The 24,640-nt window shown below is 44.1% G+C and overlaps 1 pseudogene; it reads left to right on the forward strand.

Annotated features, from left to right (window-relative positions):
- The first annotated feature begins 5,740 nt into the window (after positions 1 to 5,740).
- Positions 5,741 to 24,640, forward strand: part of LOC136322275 (very-long-chain 3-oxoacyl-CoA reductase-like) — a 33,631-nt pseudogene continuing 14,731 nt past the window's right edge.

Here is a 24,640-nt window from a genome sequence, read left to right on the forward strand (position 1 = left end):
TTATCAAGATCCCACCATTTTGTTGTAAATGATCCGATGTCATCATTTCTTATGGCTGAGTAGTATTCCATATTGTGTTTATGCCACATCTTCTTTATCCAGTCTTCTATTGAAGGGCTTTTTGGTTGTTTCCATGTCTTGGCCACTGTGAACAATGCTGCAATGAACATGGGGCTGCATGTGTCTTTACGTATCAATGTTTCTGAGTTTTTTGGGTATATACCTAGGAGAGGGATTGCTGGGTCATAAGGTAGTTCTATTTTCAGTTTTTTGAGGAACCACCATACTTTCTTCCATAATGATTCTACTACTTTACATTCCCACCAACAGTGAATGAGGGTTCCTTTTTCTCCACAGCCTCTCCAACATTTGGTATTACCTGTCTTGTTAATAATAGCTAATCTAACAGGTGTGAGGTGGTATCTCATTGCAGTTTTGATTTGCATTTCTCTAATAACTAGTGAAGGTGAGCATCTTTTCATATATCTGTTGGCCATTTGTATTTCTTCCTGGGAGAAATGTCTGTTCATGTCCTCTTCCCATTTTTTATTGGATTGTTTGTTTGTTGTTGAGTTTTATGAGTTCTTTGTATATTTTGGATATTAGGCCCTTATCTGAGCTGTTGTTTGACAATATCATTTCCCATTTAGTTGGCTGTCTGTTTATTTTGTTCTCTTGCTGAGCAGAAACTTCTTAGTTTGATGTAGTCCCATTCATTTATTTTTGCCTTCACTTCCCTTGCCTTTGGAGTCAAATTCATAAAATGCTCTTTAAAACCCAGGTCCATGAGTTTAGAACCTATGTCTTCTTCTATGTACGTTATTGTTTCAGGTCTTATATTTGGGTCTTTGATCCATTTTGAATTAATTTTAGTACACGGGGACAAACTGTAGTCCAGTTTCATTCTTTTGCATGCAGCTTTCCAGTTTTCCCAGCACCATTTGTTGAAGAGGCTTTCTTTTCTCCATTGTGGGTTGTTGGCCCCTTTATCAAATATTATTTGACCATATATATGTGGTTTTATTTCTGGACTTTCTCTTCTGTTCCATTGGTCTGAGTGTCTATTTTTCTGCCAATACCATGCTGTTTTTGATTGTCGTGGCCGTATAATATAGTTTGAAGTTAGGTATTGTAATGCCCCCAGCTTCATTCTTTTTCTTTAGGATTGCTTTGGCTATTCGGTATTTTTTATAGTTCCATATAAATCTGATGATTTTTTGTTCCATTTCCTTTTTTTTTTTTTTTTTTTGTATTTTTCTGAAGCTAGAAACAGGGAGGCAGTCAGACAGACTCCTGCATGCGCCCGACCGGGATCCACCCGGCACACCCACCAGGGGGCGATACTCTGCCCTTCCGGGGTGTCACCCTGTTGCGACCAGAGCCACTCTAGTGTCTGGGGCAGAGGCCATGTAGCCATCCCCGGCGCCCAGGCCATCTTTGCTCCAGTGGAGCCTCGGCTGCAGGAGGGGAAGAGAGAGACAGAGAGGAAGGAGAGGGGGAGGGATGGAGAAGCAGATGGGTGCTTCTCCTGTGTGCCCTGGCTGGGAATCGAACCTGGGACTTCTGCACGCCAGGCCGACGCTCTACCACTGAGCCAACTGGCCAGGGCCTGTTCCATTTCTTTAAAAAAAGTCATTGGAATTTTGATGGGAATTGCATTAAATTTGTATATTGCTTTGGGTAATATGGCCATCTTGATTATATTTATTCTTCCTATCCAAGAACAAGGAATATTCTTCCATCTCATTGTATCTTTTTCGATTTCCCTTAACAATGCTTTGTAGTTTTCTTTATATAAGTCCTTTACATTCTTTATTATGTTTATTCCTAGGTATTTTATTTTATTTTTTGTTGTTGCAATCGTGAAGGGTATTATTTTTTTGAGTTTGTTCTCAAATGTTTCATTGTTGGCATATAGAAAGGCTATGCACTTTTGTATGTTAATTTTGTATCCTGTGACCTTACTGTATTGGTTTATTCTTTCTAGTAGTCTTTTTGTAGATTCTTTGGGGTTTTCAATATATAGGATCATGTCATCTGCAAAAAGTGATACCTTTACTTCTTCTTTTCCAATATGGATGCCTTTTATTTCTTTGTCTTGTCTGATTGCTCTGGCTAGAACCTCTAGCACCACATTAAATAAGAGTGGAGAGAGTGGACAACCCTGTCTTGTTCCTGATTTAAGGGGGAAAGCCTTCAGTTTTGTGTCATTTAATATGATGTTAGCTGATGGTTTATCATATATGGCCTTTATGATGTTGAGATATTTTCCTTCTATACCCATTTTGTTTAGAGTCTTAAACATAAAATTGTGTTGTATTTTATCAAATGCCTTTTCTGCATCTATTGATAAGATCATGTGTTTTTTGTTCTTTGTTTTGTTGATATGGTGCATTACATGAACCGTTTTACGTATGTTGAACCATCCTTGAGATTCTGGGATGAATCCCACTTGATCATGATGTATTATTTTTTTAATATGTTGTATTTGATTTGGTAGTATTTTGTTTAGTATTTTAGCATCTGTATTCATTAAATATATTGGTCAGTAGTTCTCTTTTTTTGTGCTGTCCTTGCCCGATTTCGGTATGAGGGTTATGTTGGCCTCATAAAATGTGTTTGGAAGTATTGCTTCTTCTTCAATTTTTTGGAAGACTTTGAGTAGAATAGGAACCAAGTCTTCTTTGAATGTTTGATAGAATTCACTAGTATAACCGTCTGGACATGGACTTTTATATTTGGGGAGGTTTTTAATAGTTTTTTCTCTTTCTTCCCTACTAATTGGTCTGTTTAGGCTTTCTGCTTCTTCTTGATTCAGTCTAGGAAGGTTGTATTGTTCTAGGAATTTATCCATTTCTTCTAGATTGTTGAATTTAGTGGCATAAATTTTTTCATAGTATTCTACAATAATTCTTTGTATATCTATGATATCTGTGGTGATTTCTCCTCTTTCATTTTGGATTTTGTTTATATGAGTCCTTTCTTTTTTTTCCTTGGTAAGTCTTGCCAAGGGTTTGTCAATTTTGTTGATCTATTCAAAGAACCAGGTCCTTGTTCTATTAATTTTTTCTATAGTTTTTCTGTTCTTTATTTCATTTATTTCTTTTCTGATTTTTATTATCTCCTTTCTTTGGCTGGTTTTGGGTTGTCTTTGTTCTTCTTTTTCCAGTTCCTTAAGGTGTGAAGTTAAGTGGTTCACTTGGGCTCTTTCTTGTTTGTGCATAAAGGCCTGAAGTGATATGAACTTACCTCTTATAACTGCTTGTGCTGCATCCCATAGATTCTGATATGGTGTATTGTCATTTTCATTTGACTGTATATATCTTTTGATCTCTGCGCTAATTTCTTCTTTGTCCCATTCATTTTTTAAAAGTATGTTGTTTAGTTTCCACATTTTTATGGTTTTTTTTTCCTATTTTTTGCAGTTGAATTCTAGTTTCAAGGTTTTATGATCAGAAAATATGCTTGGTACAACTTGGCTGCGGGAGGGGAAGAGAGAGACAGAGAGGAAGGAGGGGGAGGGGTGGAGAAGCAAATGTGCGCTTCTCCTATGTGCCCTGGCTGGGAATTGAACCCGGGTCCCCCGCACGCCAGGCCGACGCTCTACTGCTGAGCCAACTGGCCAGGGCCATGCACAGTAGCTCTTGACATGCTTTCTTCCTGCTGTCCCCGCTGGGTATTTTGATGCAAATGTAGTATGGAGTGTGTTGAAGTGCCGCTTTATATTTGACTGTTTCATCGATACAATTTTATCATTGCATATTAGACACACTGCAGAACCTGCTCTCTCCACAAAGGTGAATTCCTCTTTCCATTCCTGCTGAAAAATATGATACTCATCATCTTTTTTTCTTTTAGCTATCTTCTTCATCAAAAGGATTTCTGCAATTAACTAGCTGACTACTTGATTAAAAGGCGGGAAATTTACTTCCTGACCTCACAACAACCCGTGTACATTATGCATTATCCAATAAAAATTTGGTGTTGTCCTGGAGGACAGCTGTGATTGGCTCTAGCCACCTGCAACCATGAACATGAGTGGTAGGAAATGAATGGATTGTAATACATGAGAATGTTTTATATTTTTAACGTTATTATTTTTTATTAAAGATTTGTCTGCAAGCCAGATGCAGTCATCAAAAGAGCCACATCTCTCTGGTCGCAATATGGCGACCCCCAGGATGGGCAGAGCATCGCCCCCTGGGGGGCAGAGCACCGCCCCTGGTGGGCGGGCCGGGTGGATCCCGGTCGGGCGCATGCGGGAGTCTGTCTGACTGTCTCTCCCTGTTTCCAGCTTCAGAAAAATGAAAAAAAAAAAAAAAATGAAAAAAAAAAAAAAAAAAAAAGAGCCACATCTGGCTCATGAGCCATAGGTTTCTGACCCCTGTTCTAGGTAGAGGGGCTTCCAGGTGACCAGGGGAACTTGCAGTGGGAAGTAGGAGTTGGAGAGATTTTAAAGAATCATCAAGAGGTTATGATTTGGATTATGGGGAGAAAAATATGGAAAAAATGGAAGATGATAATGTCAAGGATTTGAACTGGGGTACCTAAAAGCTCAAGGTCTGAAGAAAATATTGTGCATCCGAATGAATAGCTGCTTGATGTCATGAAGTGCTGTCTTTCACATTTTCACTTGTAGGTCTATAGAGGCTGATGTGTTTTATTGTTGTTTGGAGTCCTGAGCTATATAAACGTTGATTCTTTCCCCCTGCCCCTGCTTTTTAAAAATTTATTTATTTATTTGTTTGTTTGGTGAGAGGAAGGGAGATAGTGAGGCAGACTTCCGCATGTGCCCTGACTGGGATCCACCTGGCAACTCCCATCTGGGGCCATGTTCACAACTGAACTGTTTTTTTAGTGCCTGAGGCAGAGGCTTCAAGGAACCATCCTCACCGCCTGGAGCCAATGCACTCCATTGAGCCATGGCTTTGGGGAGGGAGGGAGAGAATGAAGAGATAGGGGGAGGGGTAGAGAAGCAGATGGTCACTTATCCTGTGTGCCTTGACCTGGAATTAAACCCAGGACATCCATATGCCGGGCCTATCCACTCAGCCACTGACCAAGCCTGAGCCTTTATTTCATACACTTATTGGCGGTCTGTATGTCCTCTTTGGAAAATGTCTATTCCAGTCCTTTGCCCATTTTTTAAATTGGATTGTTTAGCTTCCTGGCATTGAGTTTTAGAAGTTCTTTATAAATTTTGTTATTAACCTCTTATTAGACATATTTGCAAATATGTTCTTTCATTGAGTGGGTTGTCTTTTTATTTTGTTAATAGTGTTTTTTGCTGTGCAACAGCTTTTTAGTTTTATATAGTTCCATTTGTTTTGGTTTTTGTTTTATTTCACTTGCCCATGAAGGTATAGCTGCAAAAAGAACCCTATGAGAGATGTCTGAGTCTACTGCATGTTTCTTCAAGGACTTTTATGGTTTCACAACTTACACTTAAATATTTTATCCATTTTGAGTTTATTTTTGTGAGTGGTATAAGTTAGTGTTCTAGTTTCATTTTTTTGCGTGTAACTGTCCAATTTTTACAAGACCCTTTCTTTTTATCGGTGTGAAAAGACTTCTATGCCTGCTTCCATCTGTGGCCAGCAGAGGGCACTCCAAGAGCAGCCCAGCAGCCCTTGTAGCTGGGTTGAAACTTGTAATTTCTGCTCTACTGTTAAAAAAACAGATTCCCTAGGGTGAGGTTGCTGGCAGCTCCAATCGGCTTTTGAGTCAAGGTCAGTTGAGGATGTGGGATGTGGAGAGGGTGCAGAAGGATCTGTGAGCTCCAAGGAAGCTGGAGAAGAAAAGTAACCCAATGTCTTAGGTCTCCAGATTTCTTTTTTCTTACTAAAAAGTCTAGAAACCACTATGGATTATACAAATAAAACTATCCATGATATCTTGCTCACTTCTTGCTACTGTACAGCTAACAACAGCAACTTATTTGTTAACTTGATTTTTTCTGCTGTTTTAATATTTTTTTTTTATATATTAAGTTTATCTCAATTATAGGGGCACTGGAGTTTCGTGACCACCGAATTCTCTTTAATAATAGAACCTAGTGTAGAGACTAGGTTTATATATATTGTATATTTTATATAGTATATATATTATATATTATATATAACTATATATTACATATTTTTATTGTATATATTTTCTTTTTTTCTGAATTGAGAAGCAGGGAGGCAGAGACAGACTCCTGTATGTGCTCGACCAGGATCCACCAGGCAAGCCCACTAGGGGACTATGCTCTGCCCCTCTGGGGCATTGCTCTGTTGTACTAGAGTCATTATAGCGCCTGAGGTGGAGGCCATGGAGCCATCCTCAGCACCTGGGCTAACTTTGCTCTAATGGAGCCTTGGCTGCAGAAGGGGAAGAGAGAGATAAAGGAGAGGGGGAAGAATGGAGAAGCAGATAGGCACTTCTCCTGTGTGCCCTGGCTGGAAATCAAACCTGGAACATCCAGACGCTGGGCCGATACTCTACCACTGAGCCAACTGGCCAGGGCCTGTATATATTTTCTTTATATTCATTTTCTGTGCCCTCAGAAAAATGATGAAGGTACATATGTCACTAATTTCAGAATATTGAGTTACTTTTTTCCCTTTGCATGGTCACTTCAACTTTTAAGCCCTAGTGAGTTATTTTTATGACTAGTCATTTTTGTGTCCTGTCAATGGATATGTGTCCTTGTGCTGAGACTTGCCAAGGGCAGCGACTTAGCTGACCAGCAGTTGTGACTCCTCGGTAGTTTTCTGGAACGTAGGGTGCCTGACAACTCAGAAACTCCACACCCCTTTCTGTCACCAGAAGGTGAAGCACATGGAAAAAGGGAGCATGCCCTTTAGGAGGAAGGGGGTGAGGTCCCAGGCCATTTCTGGGGACTCCCAGGTGAGGCGGTGCTCTCTGTGTGACTTCTGACTCTCACCTTTACTCCAGGTTGAAGCCCCTGAGTGAGCCTCGGAGTCTCTTCCCCTGGGTGGGCTCCTGGGCGGGACCCTCAGCGTCCCGGGGAGCCTGTTAGAACTGCAGGCGATCAGGGTGCAGCACTGACTCAGAGTCTGTGCTTCAACCAGATGATTTCAGAAGCGCGATCCCAGGCTATTGGTAGACCAGGGGTCCCCAAACTACAGCCTGTGGGCTGCATGCTGTTAGATTCAGGGAGTACTGGGGCTGCCAAAGAGTGTAACTATTGAAGGAACAGTAAGTGTTGATATGGCTCCTGTGAGGTTGGGAACAAAGAAGGTCAGAGACCCTTATCAGAAGTTTAGGTTTGAAATTTGCCACTAAGCTAAAACCGGCCCCTGTTGCTATGCCGGCCCCTGTTGCTATGCTGCGTGTGACCTCCCTAGCCAATAGCTAAACTGCCACATCTGCTTCTGTCTATGCTTGCTCACTTAGGATATATAAGGGCCTGGCTGTAAGCTCCAGGCGCGGCTTCCGTTTGCAGCTCCTTGTGGGCACGGTGTCTCCGGACATCTTGGGAGTTCGCCCCTGCGCAGGTTAAACTGGCCAATAAAGTAACATCTTAACTCCTGAAAGTCTCCGACCTTTGTTCTCATACCTGGTGGGTGCTACACATGCGGCCCCCTGAGGCCATTTATCCAGTCCCCGCTGCACTTCCAGAAGGGGCACCTCTTTCACTGGTAATCAGTGAGAGGATCCTGTGCTCTTCAAATGCATCCTGTGCTCCTGGAGTACTGTATGTGGTGGTGCCGCAAAGCATGGTGTCGCTCACGTACAGTACTACTTCTGGTGACGAGGGACGCACGTGTCATGGCTCCGAAAGCACGTCATATCACTTGTTACGGCTAGCAGTAACAAATATGGAACCGGACCTTGACCATCTCATTAGCCAAAAGCAGGCCTATAGTTCCCATTGAAATACTGGTTGGTTTGTTGATTTAAATTTACTTGTTCTTTATTTTAAATATTGTATTTGTTCCCATTTTGTTTTTTTACTTTAAAATAAGATATGTGCAGTGTGCACAGGGATTTGTTCATAGATTTTTTTATAGTCCGGCCCTCCAATGGTCTGAGGGACAGTGAACTGGCCCCCTGTATAAAAAATTTGGGGACCCCTGGTCTAGACCAGTGGTTTTCAACTTATTTTATTTCATGGCACATAAACTAATTACTAAAATTCTGTGGCACACCAAAAAAATTATTTTTTGCTGATCTGACAACAAATATCGTATTTCCCCATGTCTAAGATGCACTCTTTTTCGAAATATGTGGGGTCTAAAAACTGTGTGCATCTTATACAGTGGTTATAGTTTTTTAAACTTGCATTTCCCACTTTTTCACGCTTGTTTTTGTGCTCATTGTTAAAGATAGTGATTTGTCATCAGACACAGATGAGGACAAGCTAATGGAGGGGAGTCTGACAGTGATGAGTTGTCTGAATTTTATGATGAATAAAACTTGAGTCCAATAACTTTATGTTATACATTTTTTTTTTCAAATTTTGGGCTCCAAAATTAAGGTGCATTTTATATATGGGAGCGTCTTATACATGGGGAAATACAGATGGTATAATTTTGATTTCTTCACATTGGACTGCTGTGGTTGTGTTGACTGTTGCCATTTTTAAATTTTCTAATCTACGAGAAAGAAGTTCAGTGTCCCTGAATAAATAGTCAGGTATTGCACGTTTTAAAAATCCTTATAGCACAGCATTTGAAAATCGCTGGTGTAGACCATATATTAAGTGCCAAGGTTTCTTAACCTGGTTTCACCAAATTTAAGGGTCTGGTAAACTTGGGTGGGGAAACAGTACATCTTGTTTTCCCTAGCCGAAATTTGGCATTTATATTAATTTGAATATAGGGAAAACCCACAGTAATATTAGCTGTACTGTGACCTTGTTATTAACAGAAGTTAGTTTTACATCACCTTATAATTTTTAAAGAAAAATCATTTATGCTCTGATCAGTATTTGGTAGTTATTAGACACTACAGCAGTTCTTGTTGTTTAATATGTTCATAGAGAAACATATTGTAATACATCTTATTAAAATATTATAACAATTTTATAATTGGTTTCGTTTATAATTTTATATATATATATATATTTTTTTTTTTTTGTATTTTTCTGAAGCTGGAAACGGGGAGAGACAGTCAGACAGACTCCCGCATGCGCCCGACCGGGATCCACCCGGTATGCCCACCACGGGCGATGCTCTGCCCCTCTGGGGCGTCACTCTACCGCGACCAGAGCCACTCTAGCGCCTGGGGCAGAGGCCAAGGAGCCATCCCCAGGGCCCGGGCTATCTTTGCTCCAATGGAGTCTTGGCTGTGGGAGGGGAAGAGAGAGACAGAGAGGAAGGAGGGGGGTGGTGGAGAAGCAAATGGGCGCTTCTCCTATGTGCCCTGGCTGGGAATCGAACCCAGGTCCCCTGCATGCCAGGCTGATGCTCTACCGCTGAGCCAACCGGCCAGGGCTATATTTTATTTTATGCATTTAAAAATTATTCAGAGAAGAGCTATAGCCATCCGGAGACTGCCACAGTGGCTACAACACTGGGCAAAGGGAGAACCTGCCTCAGAGGGAAAGAGAAAATTCCAGATTACTCTGTTTTCTCAGAAAGTGCTCCACTTTGGCCTTAGTGCCAGCGGAGGTCTACTGTCTGGATCGGTGTAGATGAGCCCGGGTGGCACGTTTTTGCATCTGTCATGTGGGAGGGGGTGTCCTCCAGCCAGTGGTGGTCAGCTGTCTGCAGCTGGAAGGGGAGAGAGGGAGAGGGAGGGAGGGAGGAAGAGGGAAGAAGAGGGAGGGAGGGAGAGGTAGGGAGGGAGAGAGGGAGAGGAAGGGAGGGAGAGAGAGGAATAGAGAGAGGGAGAGGAAGGGAGGGAGAGGAAAGGAGGGAGAGAGAGTAAAGGAGAGAGGGAGAGGGAGGGAGGAAGGGAGGAAGAGGGAGGTAAGGAAGGAGAGGGAGGAAGAGAAGGAGAGGGAGAGTGAGGGAGAGAGACATGTAGGGAGGGAGAGGGAGAGAGGCTGAGAAGAGGGAGAGAGAGAGGGAGAGGGAGGGAGGGAGAGAAAGAAGGAGAGAAGGACTGGGAAAGGCTACTAGGTGTCACACCTGTATCCTCCTCATTCAAGGATCAGAACAGAGACATGGATCCTCAGTGTCACTGTACAGAACTTTATTCTTCACATCCTGCGACTGCTTGACTGCTTACCTGGAGCGTAATGTTAAAAGTCCATGAAAGTGGGTGAGGAGCTCTGTGAACACACTTCTCAGTGAAATGAAGTGAACTGAGGAAAACAATATAGAAAGTATAAGCTCTCTGGAAATTGTGCTTCTCTCCCTTTCCCTCTCCTCTTCTCTCTACTCCTCTGGCAGCTGGTGGTTTGGTTGGGCTGTTGGTCACCAGTTTTTACCATAAGCAGGCCTGATGGAGTTCACAAGGCACACTCACAATCACTCTGTCTCCCTTCACCTCTGTGAACCTGCTCCACAGCTGTGTTCTTTCTCTGCCTCTGGGTCTAGTGCTTCGCTGATCCCTCTGCAATAATACAGGTGCCCTGGCCACTTCCAGATGCAGAATGGTTTTAATTCTGTGGTCAACAGTGTCCAGTCTCCTGCAGTTCCCCTAAGCCAGGACCTGCTTCAGAGACCACGGCCAGTGGGACTGGGCACAGTGCTGTGGTCTGGTCTCTCTTTCCTGGCCTGACATTTCTCCTCCTCCTGGTTGCCAGCTGGGATGTCTGCCCCTGTGAGGGTTTGAAGAACTGGGGACTCAGGGAGGGTGGGCGGAGAGAAGGAGGTGGGACCCTAAGGGTCTCAGGTGCTTGGTACCCGCAAGGAGGGCATCTGGCTCTCTGGGCCTGGTGATGTTTACACTGATACCACGTAGGGAGTAATTTTCTGAGTTCCCCACCACAGTGAGTGCCTCTCCCCTTGGCCCTGGACAAGCCCTAATCCTGCATCCAGGCTCACACTATCCCTCCAGCTGTGCTTCTGTGGAAGTCTCTTTGCCCTTGAGACAAACGTTGTGGGTGAAATCTAAGCCCATACCAGGTCTCTCCCACGACGGATCAAGCAGAAATACTCAGACTGAATGGCGTCAGCAGAATGCTCCAATAAGCTACGATTTGGGCAGAACTTCGCCCAAGATGAGTGTACAATTTTAAGCATAATGAATAAAAAATAAGCTTTTGTTATATTAAAATACTGGTGTTTTTAGTGTTAACTTGTTATCATAGCATTGCTGATGCTGTATTAACTAATTCATGAGAAAGGTGAGGAAGAGCAGGGGCAAAGAACAAGAAAGCACAATGCATATAAAAAATACAGTAAGATGGGATGCTACTCTTCTCCGTTGACTTGAGGTAAGAAGTCCGTAATGCTGTTCCTTCAGGCTGCCCTTGGGGATGGGAGTCATAGTTGGGGAGCAGGAAGAACCAAAGGAATCCTCTTGATAAATTCTTCTTAATTGCCTCTCTACTTGTTTTATATTTTGTATGAGTGAAGGGTCCATCAGGGAAGGGCCCAAGAATCACCTGATCAGTTCTTAGATATTAACTTGAACATTTTTTTTTCTTTGAAATCATTTTGTGATCTGATTATCTTTTGAATCTGCACTTCTGTTAAAATTTCTAACTTAACATCTTATTACAGTAATCAAGAACAATTAAAGGTATGAGAAATTTAAATATTCTTTCATACTGGTTTAACTAATATTTGGTAAGCCATTATAGGGTATTGAGGGAAGCCTCAAGTTTAGAAGAGACAACAGTACATGAAACTGGGTAGCCAACAAAGATCAAGTGCACATTCCTTAAGGAGGGGTATGGAACGTTTATAAAAGTTGTCTGCTTACTAAACTACAAAGAAAATTGTGATGAGTTACAAATAGCAAAAACATAACAATACATTCACTGAATATGATGCAGTAAAATTAAAAATAATTTTAGAAAATGATTTCTACTCCCTCATCCATATTGATGTGGAGAAAAAGGAAGCCTCGTGCATTGTTGTTATGGATGCAGATTGGCACAGCCATGGTAGAAGCAGTATGGAGTTTCCTCAAAAAATTAAATATAGACCTGTCTATGACCCAGTGATTCCACTTGGGAATTTATCCAATGAAACCAAAACACCAATTTTAAAAGAATGTATGCACTCATATATTCATTGCAGCATAGTTTGCAATAGCCAAGATCTGGAAGCAGCTCAAGAGTTCAACAGTAGATGGGTGGATAAAAAAGCTGTGGTACATTTACACAATGGAATACTATTCAGTTGTAAAAAAGAAGGAAATCTTACTCTTTGCGACAGCATGGATGGACCCGGAGAGCATTATGTTAAGTGAAATATACCAGGCAGAGAAAGACAAGTATCATATGATTTCACTCGTATGTGGAATCTAGTGAACAAACTGAACTAACATGGCAAAATGGAAACAGACTCATAGAGAACAGGCATCTGTAGGGGGGTGGGTGTTGCTAGGTGTACTTGAGATACCTACAGATACTTGTGTGGTTTCCTGATGGCCCCCGATCCTAGCTCAGGGCCAGGGTTTATGATGAGCACTGTTGTCTATCTCCCAGAGTGAAGCATGCTGGGAGCCTCAGTGTTGATCCCACGGCCAGAAGCCCATTCCCACAGGTTTTCACTGCCCTCATGTTGCAGAAAGACCTTAGCTTTATGCAGGAGAAACCAGAGGCTTCTGAGCACTTTATCCAGGCTGCCTCCTGTGGGTTCCAGCCAGACCCAGTGTTGCCAGGATCACCTCCAACAGGTGTCAGTGGGTCCCACGGCCGCCTGAGCGGCTGCAGCCATTCTCCGCTTCCTCCCGCACCTCCCGCACCTCCCGCGCCCGCTTCCCCGTCACACTGTCCATCGTTGTCCGGTTCCTTTGTCGAGGCTTAACTCTGCCCTTCTCTTACAGATGACACAGCTAATTCTGCAACACATGGAATCAAGGTAAAGCCTTTCTTTGAAAAAGCGTGGAGCCACGTGGTTTCCCTGGCCGGGCAGTCAGTGGACTTGGAGACTGGGGGGCCCAGGGCTCAGCTGGCTGCTGCTTGAACAAATGATAAAACTATGATGAAAGGACATGGAGGTTCCAGGAGAAAAACAACATTCTGGGCCCCGCCGGCTTTGCAAACTGAGAAGCATATTTGAAGGTCAAATGTAGTGTACACTTGAGGGAGGAGAGAACAGCAGACTCAGCACACATTGTATTACAAATACTAACTTCTGTTGAGCATAAAAGAAACTTCAGAAGTTGGCCTGAGACCAATACCATCTCTTTGTTATAATGAGTTTCAGCTCTTGTCAGAACAAATACTCCAATATCTGGTGAAAATCACCACCGAGAGCGCCTCCATTTATTCCATGTCTGTATCACCCTATTACAACACCCATTTGGGGGCTGTTTTCTTTCAGATGCTGTTCATTAAAAGCAAATGCCCGATAGTTTTATCTTCTCTAGAGGAAGAGGGGCTTGGTCTTGTATTCTAACGTGTAGTTTCTTGGTTTTCCTGAATTAAACTGACTCACAGGAATGGATTAAAGAGATTAAATTTCAAAAGGATAATAAAGGCCCTAAAGGCTGGTGTGGGGTGTCCGTGTGAGCAGATGACGGGTTGTGGGATTCCACTCAGGACACACATCTGTCTGGTGGGTCATCTTTAAGAGTCAGAGGGGACCTGGCGCTCCTGTGGCCACAGCTGAGAGAGCAGGTCTCTTCCCCGTCTTGTCTGAGCTCAGCTGGTTCCTGCATTCTTTTTCTTTTTAATATTTTATTTATTGATTTTTAGAGAGAGGGGAGTGAGAGAGAGAGAGAAGGGGGAGGAGCAGGAAGCATCAACTCCCATATGTGCCTTGACTAGGCAAGCCCAAGGTTTCGAACCGGCAACCTCAGTGTTCCAGGTCGATGCTTTATCCCACTGCGCCACCACAGGTCAGGCCTGGTTCCTGCATTCTGTGGGGGAACCTTCGCTGCCACAGAACTGATTCCCAGTCACAGGACTGCGAGCACGCGGGGCGAGGGAGGATGGGGTTCCGCGTTCACGGGAGCCTCTTTGTCGTCTTCCTTCCCAAGGTGCAGTCGGGTGGCAAAGCAACTGACGACTTTGTGCTTCTGCCTTTTAGGCGGAAAGGGCTCATCTTGAACATTTCCTCTGGGGTGGCCCTCTGCCCCTGGCCTCTGTACTCCCTGTACTCGGCTTCCAAGGTGAGTGACAGCACGTGGCTCGAGTCTCCTTCTCCCTCTGGTTTCTCCCAGTTGGCATTTTCCTTTGGTCATCTGGCCAGTCGGTGGACAGGCTGCCAGGAGGCACTCTTCTATGGATGGGTCAGAGCCAGTTAGACAAAGGCTAACGGGGTCCTGCAGCGGCACCGCAGGGCAGGCGCAGCCCCGCCTCCAGCCCTCACTCACCTCCCCGCCTGGGCACCCTGCTGCCTTCCGGCCAGCAAGTAACACACAGTTTCCTTCCTGCCCTGGAGGCCCCACAGGTGTCCCCAGGCCCTGGTCTTCACAGCAAACTCTCGGGGGAGGGGTGCTCTTCACAGGGGACGGGTCCTCCTGGGTTGGGTCACTTATGTGCAGTGGCCCGAGGTGTATTTATCCCAAACTGTATGTTCCCACTGATTGAAGGGGATCTTCCAGTCCAAGAAATGAAGACCTAGCTTTCATCAAGACAAGCCTCTGCACTTTAAGATAAAGTGGTAGCCCCCTCGTGGTGCCCGTTGCAATCTGAGTGGTTGGTTCTGCTGGAGAAGCCAGCGCTGGGTCCTGAGGTGTTTGTTCTCCTTCCTGTCCAGGCTTTCGTGTGCACGTTCTCCAAGGCTCTGCGTGCAGAATACCAAGCGAGAGGGATCACCATCCAGGTGAGGTGAATAGTTCTGAGCCCCCCCCTCCCAATAGGAACCCGAGATCCGCACGGAGCCGGGGCCACTGCCCCCTGCAGGACTGGAGGCTGTGTGCAGACCGGGCAGGTGGTCTGGATGACACTGTGAGAGTTCCTGCGGCCAGTGTGGTGGCGGCTGTGCCACCACGGTTCTGTCTGCTGCCACCCTGGCCCAGGTCCTGGGTACGAGGGCAGGAAATAGGGCACGGGGGTGAGTGCCCAGGAACGCTGTCGACCCTCTTGCTACCTGATGCTGCATCACAACAGAGACTGGGATCTTGTTGACTGTCCTCGACTCTCCAGTGCAGGTACAGGAGGAGGCTCAGGAGGGAGGGATGGTGGAGAGGGAGCAAGACAGCACTGGGCTCTCGTCCCTGCTGGGGCAGTGGGGGTGCTGCCCTTGCAGCTGCTCGTCTGTGAGGGGCCACAGAGACCCTCACACCCTGGTTCCTGAGCAGTCGGGGGGAGGAGCTCTGCTTCCCCTTTCACCAACCCCGGCAGACCCGCCGTGGAGGCCACCTCGTCCTAACTGTAATCAGATCGGGTTGTCACTGCTTCTGTAGGCTGAGCAATGTGACACCCTGAGATGTCAGCGATATGCACATGGTTGGCTCAGCAGCAGAGTTAAGTGGTTTCTAGAACCTGGAATTAAAAGTTTACAGGGATTTTTCTTGTTGATGTTGTTTGAGAAGAGGTTGTATGACACACCATTAGAAATGGAAAAGGCACACTCACAGTGATATCTTTAAAATTGTCAGTGTGCATTCTGATTTTCAATTAAAATACTCAGGCAATACCATCGCAGGTGACTGTTCTTATCAATTAAGCAGCTATAGGACAAAGCTTAGTCAAAGGCAGATGTGAGTTATTGGTGAGACCTTTGGAAATAACATTGACTTCCCCCCACAGTGAGTAACTGTAATAGCCATGTCGCTAGACCACAGTGCTGTTCTTTGCCCCTCGAACTAAATCTCACCTACCAGATATTTTTCCTCCCTATCCACCTTCCAACTCCCAGCTGAAGACAGATTCCTTTTGCAGAGGTGCTACCCCATATAAGCTGTTCGCTGCAGTAAAAAATAACCCTTAAAATCTCACTGACGTAACACCATGGAGATTTATTTCTCACTCATGATGCGTGTTCACTATGAGCTGCCAGAGGGAACTCGCTCACTGTAGTGACACAGGGACCCAGGCTGACGGAGCAGCTGCCATCTCGGATACGTCAGGTGACGTACTAGAGAAAAAGTGGTAGGAGATATAGAGGATCTTGCTTTGCTAATTAAGGGCTCTGGCTCAGAAAAGACACATGTCACTTTTGCTCATGCTCACTGGCCAGATCTGGTCACATGGTCCCACCCAAACGCAAGGGTCCAGGAAGTGCGGTTCTGTCACGTGTCTAGAGGAAACAGGAACTAGAAATATTTGGTGGGCAACACTAATGATTACCAGAGCTACTTGGTTACTTGCCATGTGACAGTCTCAGCATCATCTTGATCTTGGTACTTGTGGTCCAGAGATGCTGTGGCTACCCAGTTAGTGGCTCTGAGGGGCAGCAGGGTTGGGAGGAGGCAGTTAGGGAGGCGAATCCTTCCTGATGTCAAAGCCGTGGAGCTGCTCTCCCAGCAAGTTTGGGAAGGTGAGAAGACTCCCTGACCTTTCATCACCACTGCCCTCTCCCAACACTATGTGATTAGAGCTCAATAAGTATCTGTTAAATGGACAGGGACGTATGTACTGTAGACTTGAGTTTATCATCTGTGTGATCCTGGAAAACCTGTTTAAACTCCATGAGCCCCAGTTCCCCCATCTGTAGAAAGGGGTTTACAATACCTGCTCACTTCTCTAGGTTATTACAAAGATCTATGAATAAACAAGTATGCAAGTTTCACCACTATTTATTGAGTTTCTATGTTCTACAATAAGGTGTTTTGTCAATCAAATTTCACTGTAGAAATGAAAATACTTATTTCTTGACTTCGAAACTGGGGTTGGAAATAGATGTTTCTATAGAGATCTTTGTAGAAAAGTGTTATGCAAATTAATGACAGCATTCAATTGGATTGATTGATTCATAATTAGACTCAATTATGAACAATGACATATCAAGTGTTATGTGAAGAAAATGATATGATGAAAATTGCAAATGTGATGTAAAGAAAAATGAAACCAAGAAAACAAGCGTGGACCTTTTTCCTCTCTGAGGATGCCTGGGTCTCTATGTCTGGGAATCGAGTAAGGAGCCCCGTCGTGGAGCCTCATGCCAGGCCCCCAGCTGGTGATGCCATGGGTGGGAACATGGTGTCGGACTGGGAGGGTGCAATGTGTGGTTGTTTATTTTCTTACCACAACAGGAAAGATCATGAGCTTTGTGCCATTCCTGGCTCCTAACTGAAGTGTGAAAGTGGGGACCCAGGTGTGTTAAATTGCCCCAACTTTGGCTATACACGTTAGAAAGAAACTTCTGAGGTAAGGTTGCCAGATAAAATACAGGCCTTCCAATTAAATTTGCATTTCAAATAAATAACAAATACATGTTTCAATGTGCATATATCCTGTGGACTACTTGGGACATAATTATAATAAATTTGTAGGTGTTGCTTTTCTGGATTCAATTTAACTGAGTCTGAGTCCTGCATTTTTATTTTCAAAGGCTGGCTGCCATGTTCGGAGAGATGGCTCATGTCCTCATTACCCTGTGTGCGCTTGGCCACCTGGTGGCATGTGGCTAAGGCCTCGTCCTGAGTCAGTGGCAAAGTGAAACGCGGAGCCTGGTCCCGGCTCTGGGCCAGTTCTCCGCTTTGTCAGCGCCCCCTTATCATTGCGGACCCTGAAGCTTTCCACAGGAAGAACAGAGCTGGGGAATGAAGGGGTGCTGATGTGGGGGCTCACTTCTCAGGCCAGGCGGACTTCCTGTGTTACGGCTTTATCTCCCATTGTAGGTGCTGACCCCATGTGGTCTCAACCCCGATGACAAAACATTTCAGTTCCAGCCTGATAACCAAGACTGCGGATGAGTTTGTGAAAGAGTCGCTACATTATGTCAGGATCGGGGAGGAAACCTGTGGCTGCCTTCTCCATGAAATCTGGGTAAATGATAACTTCGCCTTTCTGGGAGCAAGTGAGGACAGGGGTGCAGGCTGTTGGTGGCCTGGGTGCTCGGCCCATAGGCAACCCCCAAGTGGCAGATCTCACCCCATCTGCCTCACCTGTCCCCTCAGAAGGTCAGGTTGCTCCCAGAGCTCCTGGGAAGAGCAGACCAAGACACCGGGAGCTTCTCTGTGTGGCTGCTGGCACCTTTGATCTTTTCTGTGTTAGTAAATACTTAACTGTCTGGCTATCCAGGAAAAAAGTAAAACAAACACCTGATAAGCAGCATTTACTGACTCTCATTATTTAAGTCTCCCCTCCCCCTACCACCATGGTCGATTTTCAGCTTCCTGCGTGTTGACACTGTGCGTGAACCTAGAAGTGCGCACAGGTGGCTGTTGTGAGCAGTGCAAGCTGGTTCCTGCTCACCACAGACTCCATCAAATATGGAAATAAGGTTCAATGGCACCGGGAGTTCTTACCATGCCCAGGCTGCTTTTGGACACAAATAGAAACATGAAACAATGAAACGGTAGATGGGAATACTGCTTGCTACTAGTGAAAACAAACACAGTTTTAGTGTGGTTTTTTACTTCTAGCATCACCTGGAATTTTAGGCAGATCTGGTTTTTGCTGCCGTCTCATTTTCACGGGCCCTTGGTAGAAAGAACACGGAGACACTGGGAGAGGGACACCAGGAAGAGGACGTGCTCACCGGGAGGGAGGGAGAGGGGCACCAGGAAGAGGACGTGCTCACCGGGAGGGAGGGAGAGGGGCACCAGGAAGAGGACGTGCTCACCGGGAGGGAGGGCGAGGGTGGCGCTTTTCCACGGACACTTCTCTCCAGTTTGATTTCCTCAGGGCTGATCCTACAAGTGACTGCTTTTGTTTCTGGGAAAACCTGTTTACTAGGAAAGGATCACAAACCCCTTAAATTTTAGCAATGACATTCATGCACGTATAACTACACTTCTGTCAACAACAGACCGCACATAGGATGGTGGCATAGATGACCATGGAGCAAAGTTCCTATTGCCTGGTGACTCATCGCCATATGGCGTTGCAGTGCACCGTATCACTCACGTGTCTGTGGAGACGCAGGTGTGCACAGAGCTACTGCGCTGCCGGTTGTATACAAGCACAGCACGTGCAGTTATCTGTACAGCGTATCTCTTGAGATGATAATAAGTACTGTGTTACTGGTTTATGTATTTACTGTTCTGTACTCTTTCTACTTATGGAAAGTCTGCCGTAGACAGTGTGCCGCGTGACAGTGGCGACAGCCTCATACATCTTGTCTCTTGAGTGAGTGCTTGATTGAACCATGTGTTGTCTTATTCACTGTGGCCCCTAAGGGTACAGAGCCCACTGTTAATGTTGCCAGTAGGAAGCCATGTTGAGTGATTGACCCGACCATGAATGAGCAGTGATTAAGGACCACTGAGGTGGAAGATCAGTGATGGGTATTGTGACCTTGGCACACCAGGACAATGCGTTATCCACTGAACCACCTGGCCAGGGCTTTAAAATATTTAAATGTACTTTTTCTATGTTCAGATATGTTTAGGTACATAAATACTTACCACTGTGTTTAAAAGTCTGCAGTGTTCAATGCAGTAACATGCTGTGCAGGCTTGTTGCCTAGGAGCAATAGGCTGTCCCACACAGCCTAGGGGTGTAGTGGGAGACACCATCTAGGTGTGTGTAAGTGCACTCTAGGATGTGCACACAATGACAAAGAGATCTAATGAAGCACTTCTTAGAAAGTATCCCCCTTGTTAAGTGACACATGACTGTGCTAAAAGATTTTGGGACTTCAGTAGTCAGAAAAAATATTTTTTAAAATGATGACTATAAACAGATGTTTTAGTGGTAACTTCCTTGGTCTTTGTCTACCTCGACACTCACATTGTTGTCTATGTAAGGCAAGCTTTCTGATCCCATTGTGCATTATCTACAGCGATGCATTTAGGAAGCTACTCCTGACTCGTTACACCACCTACCTCAAGCAGAATGCCAACATTGGATAGTCCAGGGGGCCGAGGGGCCGCCCAGCATCATGCCAGTCACTGAGTTCTGCACAGGCCACAGAGGACCAAGGATCAGACTGTCACTAATTGCCCCCCGAAGCTGGAGGGCCACGGCACAGATACAGCACCCAGAATACAACTTTTGTGCCATTTTGCTCATGTTAAAATCAAGGACAGGAGACTGGCATTAAAAATTTCCTGAGCAGACAAAGCACAGGAAAGCATTGTGTGCACATCCTAGAGTGCACTTTCACACACCTAGTTTACTCATACAAAACTCCATGAGCTTATTCTGTTGGGATTCAGGGTAGGCCACCCAAAATATGTCACTTTGACACATTACTTATTTTGAATTAAAGTTACTTAAGAAACAGCAAAAACATTCTGATCCTCCTTTGTTCCCTGTGTAACAGGAAAAACTGTTGTGACCATCTTTGGAAAATACAATGAGCCACACTAATTAATCTTACTATAAGTATTTGTCCTAGCATATACCGATTATGGGGAATTACTAGCATTACTTAGCATTTCAAGTACTGATGGAGCAACTTACAAAAGTGTAGACATTGTTTCTAAACCTTCACATCAAACCTTAGTAAATTTGCCTTTGGGGAAGAACTACAACCAGCAGCTTAAGTGAGAAAAGACATATACCTTAGTTTATACAGCCTGGAGCAGATTTTAGAAATAACTTTTAGCTTATGTGTATAGGGGTTTTCCCAATATATTAATGTTGGGTTGATTTGAATGGTTGATTGTCTACAAGCTTTCTTAATTTTTTAAAGTAAGAGAGAATTTCTTCAAAATAAAGGCTGCAAGATGTTGGACTCGCTTATGAAACAAGGGTACAAAAACTTTGTATTTTAAGATTTTTATACCCATCACCTCTAGCACAAGATAATAGCTAACATTTGTTGAGCACTAATAATGTATCAGGGAATATGTAAATCTTTATAAGATCTTAGGAAGTAGAAACTATTATTATTATTATCTTCATTATACAGATGAGGAAACTGAGGCACAGAAAAACTAATTTGCACAGGTTCACCTGAACTGGGATTTGAACATAGGTCATCTTACAGCATACATAGACCAAAGCACTGTAGTATGGCCCTACCTGTCTGGGATAAGGGACATTAATTGGACTGAATGGAAGTGGGTGAATCCTATTCCCCCCAACTCCGTGTATTTCCCTTTCACATGTTATAAGAGCCAAGACCACCTGTCTCCACTCAACACTGACCACTTTCCCAATTTACCATTGTCAGAATCATTTGAGAACGGGGAGGCTTGCCAGATTTCACTGAACTCTTGTTTCCGCTGAGGAGTGCCAGGCTCTTGTTTCTTCCTGGAGTTTCTTCTTTCTGTTTGGAGGGTGTGAGACCCCAAAGAACAGAATTGGCAGCCGATCATTTTGGTAGAAGCATTCACTCTGTGTTCTTCCAGCCTTCCATCTGTGCCGCCTCCCAGCATGCTGAAGGCCAGAGGGTCCCTCTGACAACACTTGGAAAAGGGAAATAAGGTGATTATGGGCTGCTGCCCTGAGAAATGTTGGGGGCTGTTGCTGGGGCTGCTTCCTGGTGAGTCATTCATTTCTGGTTCTTGTGGGATGGGAACCAGAATGCCTTACTTCAAAAAGACTCCTTTAGCCGAGAAGCTGAAGACAATCGTTCCAGGCTCAGCCTTGTTTTAATCATCTATGTCTGCTTCGGATGCCAAAAATAAAAATGATGATTATCCTCACTGTAGCTTATCCACCGTGCTTAGAGCTCAGCCTGGCTTGCCTTGCTAGGCTCTCTGATGATCTGGGAGAGAGACTGTAGGATCTTTCTAGCTGATCTTGCAGGAATTTTAGAACAGAATTCAATTTGGGAAAAGAGATCCCTTAAAAAACTTTAGTTTTTTTAAACATTGATATGTAATTGATGTATAACATTATATTAGTTTCAGGTGTGTAACATAATGGTTAGATGTAAGTACATATTGCAATGTAACCACCACAAGTCTAGTTAATATCCATCACCACACATGGTTGCAATTTTTTATTCCTTTTTTTTTTTTTAACAGAGACAGAGAGAGAGAGTCAGAGAGAGAGGGATAGACAGGGACAGACAGATAGGAACAGAGAGATGAGAAGCATCAATCATTAGTTTTTCGTTGCACGTTGCAACACCTTAATTGTTCATTGATTGCTTTCTCATATATGCCTTGACCGTGGGCCTTCAGCAGACCAAGTAACCCCTTGCTCGAGCCAGCGACCTTGGGCTCAAGCTGGTGGGCTTTTGCTCAAACCAGATGAGACCTCACTCAAGCTGGCGACCTTGGGGTCTCAAACCTGGGTCTTCCGCATCCCAGTCCGACACTCTATCCACTGCTCCACTGCCCGGTCAGGCCAATTTTTTATTCTTGTGATGAAAACTTTAAAGATCTACTCTCAGCAATTTTCAAATATATAACAAAGCATTATTACCCACAGTCAGTACGCTGCATGTTACATCCCCAGGACTTATTATTTTATACTGATGTTTGTATCTTTTGAGCACCTTCACCCTTTTCTCTGTCATGTCCCCCGGCCCCCTCCACCTCTGGGAACAACCAACCTGTTCTCCGTCTTGTCATTGTTTTTAGGTTCCACATATAGGTAAGATCACACGATATCTGTCTTTCTTTGTTCTGACTTACTTATTTGTCTTAGCATAATGCCCTCAAAGTCCATCTCTCAATTTTTGGAGGTACCTTTGAATGTGTGTGTGTGTATGTGCGCGGGGTGGGGGGGGCTCAGCAAGGAAGGAAGGAAAGGAGGAGAGAAGAGGAATGGAAGAGGAACGGAATAGTTTGAGTTTCACATTCTCTGACGGGAGCGCTGACAGTGGTCCAGGGCACTTAGCCTTTTTGGATTCCGGTTACTTCATCAGTAAAATTAAAAAGTTTGACTACACAGTGTGTAATTTTCTATTCAGCTCTTATAGTCTATTCATTTTAAGTAAGTTTTGGAAATAAACTTTCTTAATCTGTAAAAAGTAATTTATTGATTATAAACATAAATGCAGTAGGACATATAATACCTGTCAAAGAAAGAGCAGAAAATAAATATCACCTTTTGTCCAACCATCCAATATTAACCATTCTTCATTGGCTGCAAATTTTCTTTAGAAAAAAAATTTTTTTTTTACAGAGACAGAGAGAGTCAGAGAGAGGGATAGATAGGGACACACAGACAGGAACGGAGAGAGATGAGAAGCATCAATTATCAGTTTTTCATTGCAACAGCTTAGTTGTTCATTGATTGCTTTCTCATATGTGCCTTGACCATGGGCCTTCAGCAGACCGAGTGACCCCTTGCTCGAGCCAGCGACCTTGGGTCCAAGCTGGTAAGCTTTGCTCAAACCAGATGAGCCCGCGCTCAAGCTGGTGACCTCGAGGTCTCGAACCTGGGTCCTCCACATCCCAGTCTGATGCTTTATCCACTGCGCCACTGCTTAGTCAGGCGGCTGCAAATTTTCTTTTATAAATTTTCTGTGTATGAGCATGTGTGCCTCAATGCAGATTTTGTTATATATTTTCCTGTTATCTTAGAGCATGAGACAGCCTTGTGTTCATAAGTATTTAAAAGATGACTTACAATGGTTAGTTAATACTTAGTCATATGACTGAATGTAATTTATTTTACCATCCCTTTTGCTTTGCATTTGGCTATTTTCTGATTTTTAAAATCCTATAAATAACATACAACAGTCTCCATCACTGCATGTGCATCATTTTGTTGTTGTTTTGAGTATTTCTATAGTGGTCTTACTAATTCATATACTATACAATTCACCCACTTAAAGTGTCCACTTTATTTTTATTATATCCATGAAACTGTGCAATCCCTGCCACAATCAATTTTAGAACAATTTTAGAGCATTTCATCACCCCACGTGGGAACCTTATATCCAATGGCATCACGCCCCATTCTACCTCCCCCTCCCGAGCCTCAGGCAACCACTAACTGACTTTATGTCTCAATAGAGTTACCTGTTCTGGACCTTTAATATAACTGGAAACATGTAAGATGTGGATTTTTGTTATTGGCTTCTTTTCACTTAGCATAACGTTTTTAAGGTTCACCCATATTGAAGTATAAGTATTGTACTTCCTTCTTTTGTATTGCTGAATAATATTCTATTGTTTGGCTAGGCCACCTTTATCAGTTCATTTGTTCATGGAGGTTTAGGTTGTTTCCATTTATTTTGGTTATTATGATCTCCCATCCAAGTACTAACCGGGCCCGACCCTGCTTAGCTTCCGAGATCAGATGAGATCGGGCGCGTTCAGGGTGGTATGGCCGTAGACTGGTTATTATGATCAATGCTGCTATGAACATTCATGTCCAAGTTGGTGCGCACATATATTTTCACTTCTCTTGGGTGTACACTTAGGAGTGGTGTTTCTCGGTTGTATGGTAACTCTATGTCTAAACTGCCAAGATGTTTTCCAAAGTGGCTACACCATTTTGATGTTACTCCCAGCAGTGTCTGAGGGCTCCGACTTCTTTCCAACTTGTTTTTGTCTGTCTTTTTGATCACAACATCCTAGTGGACACGAAGTGCTCTTGTATTGTGGTGTGGACTTCCGGCTCTCCGGTCATGGCCACTGATGTGCAGCATGTTTTCAGGCA

This window comes from Saccopteryx bilineata, chromosome 2, assembly GCF_036850765.1.
Source record: "Saccopteryx bilineata isolate mSacBil1 chromosome 2, mSacBil1_pri_phased_curated, whole genome shotgun sequence".
Taxonomy (NCBI): domain Eukaryota; kingdom Metazoa; phylum Chordata; class Mammalia; order Chiroptera; family Emballonuridae; genus Saccopteryx; species Saccopteryx bilineata.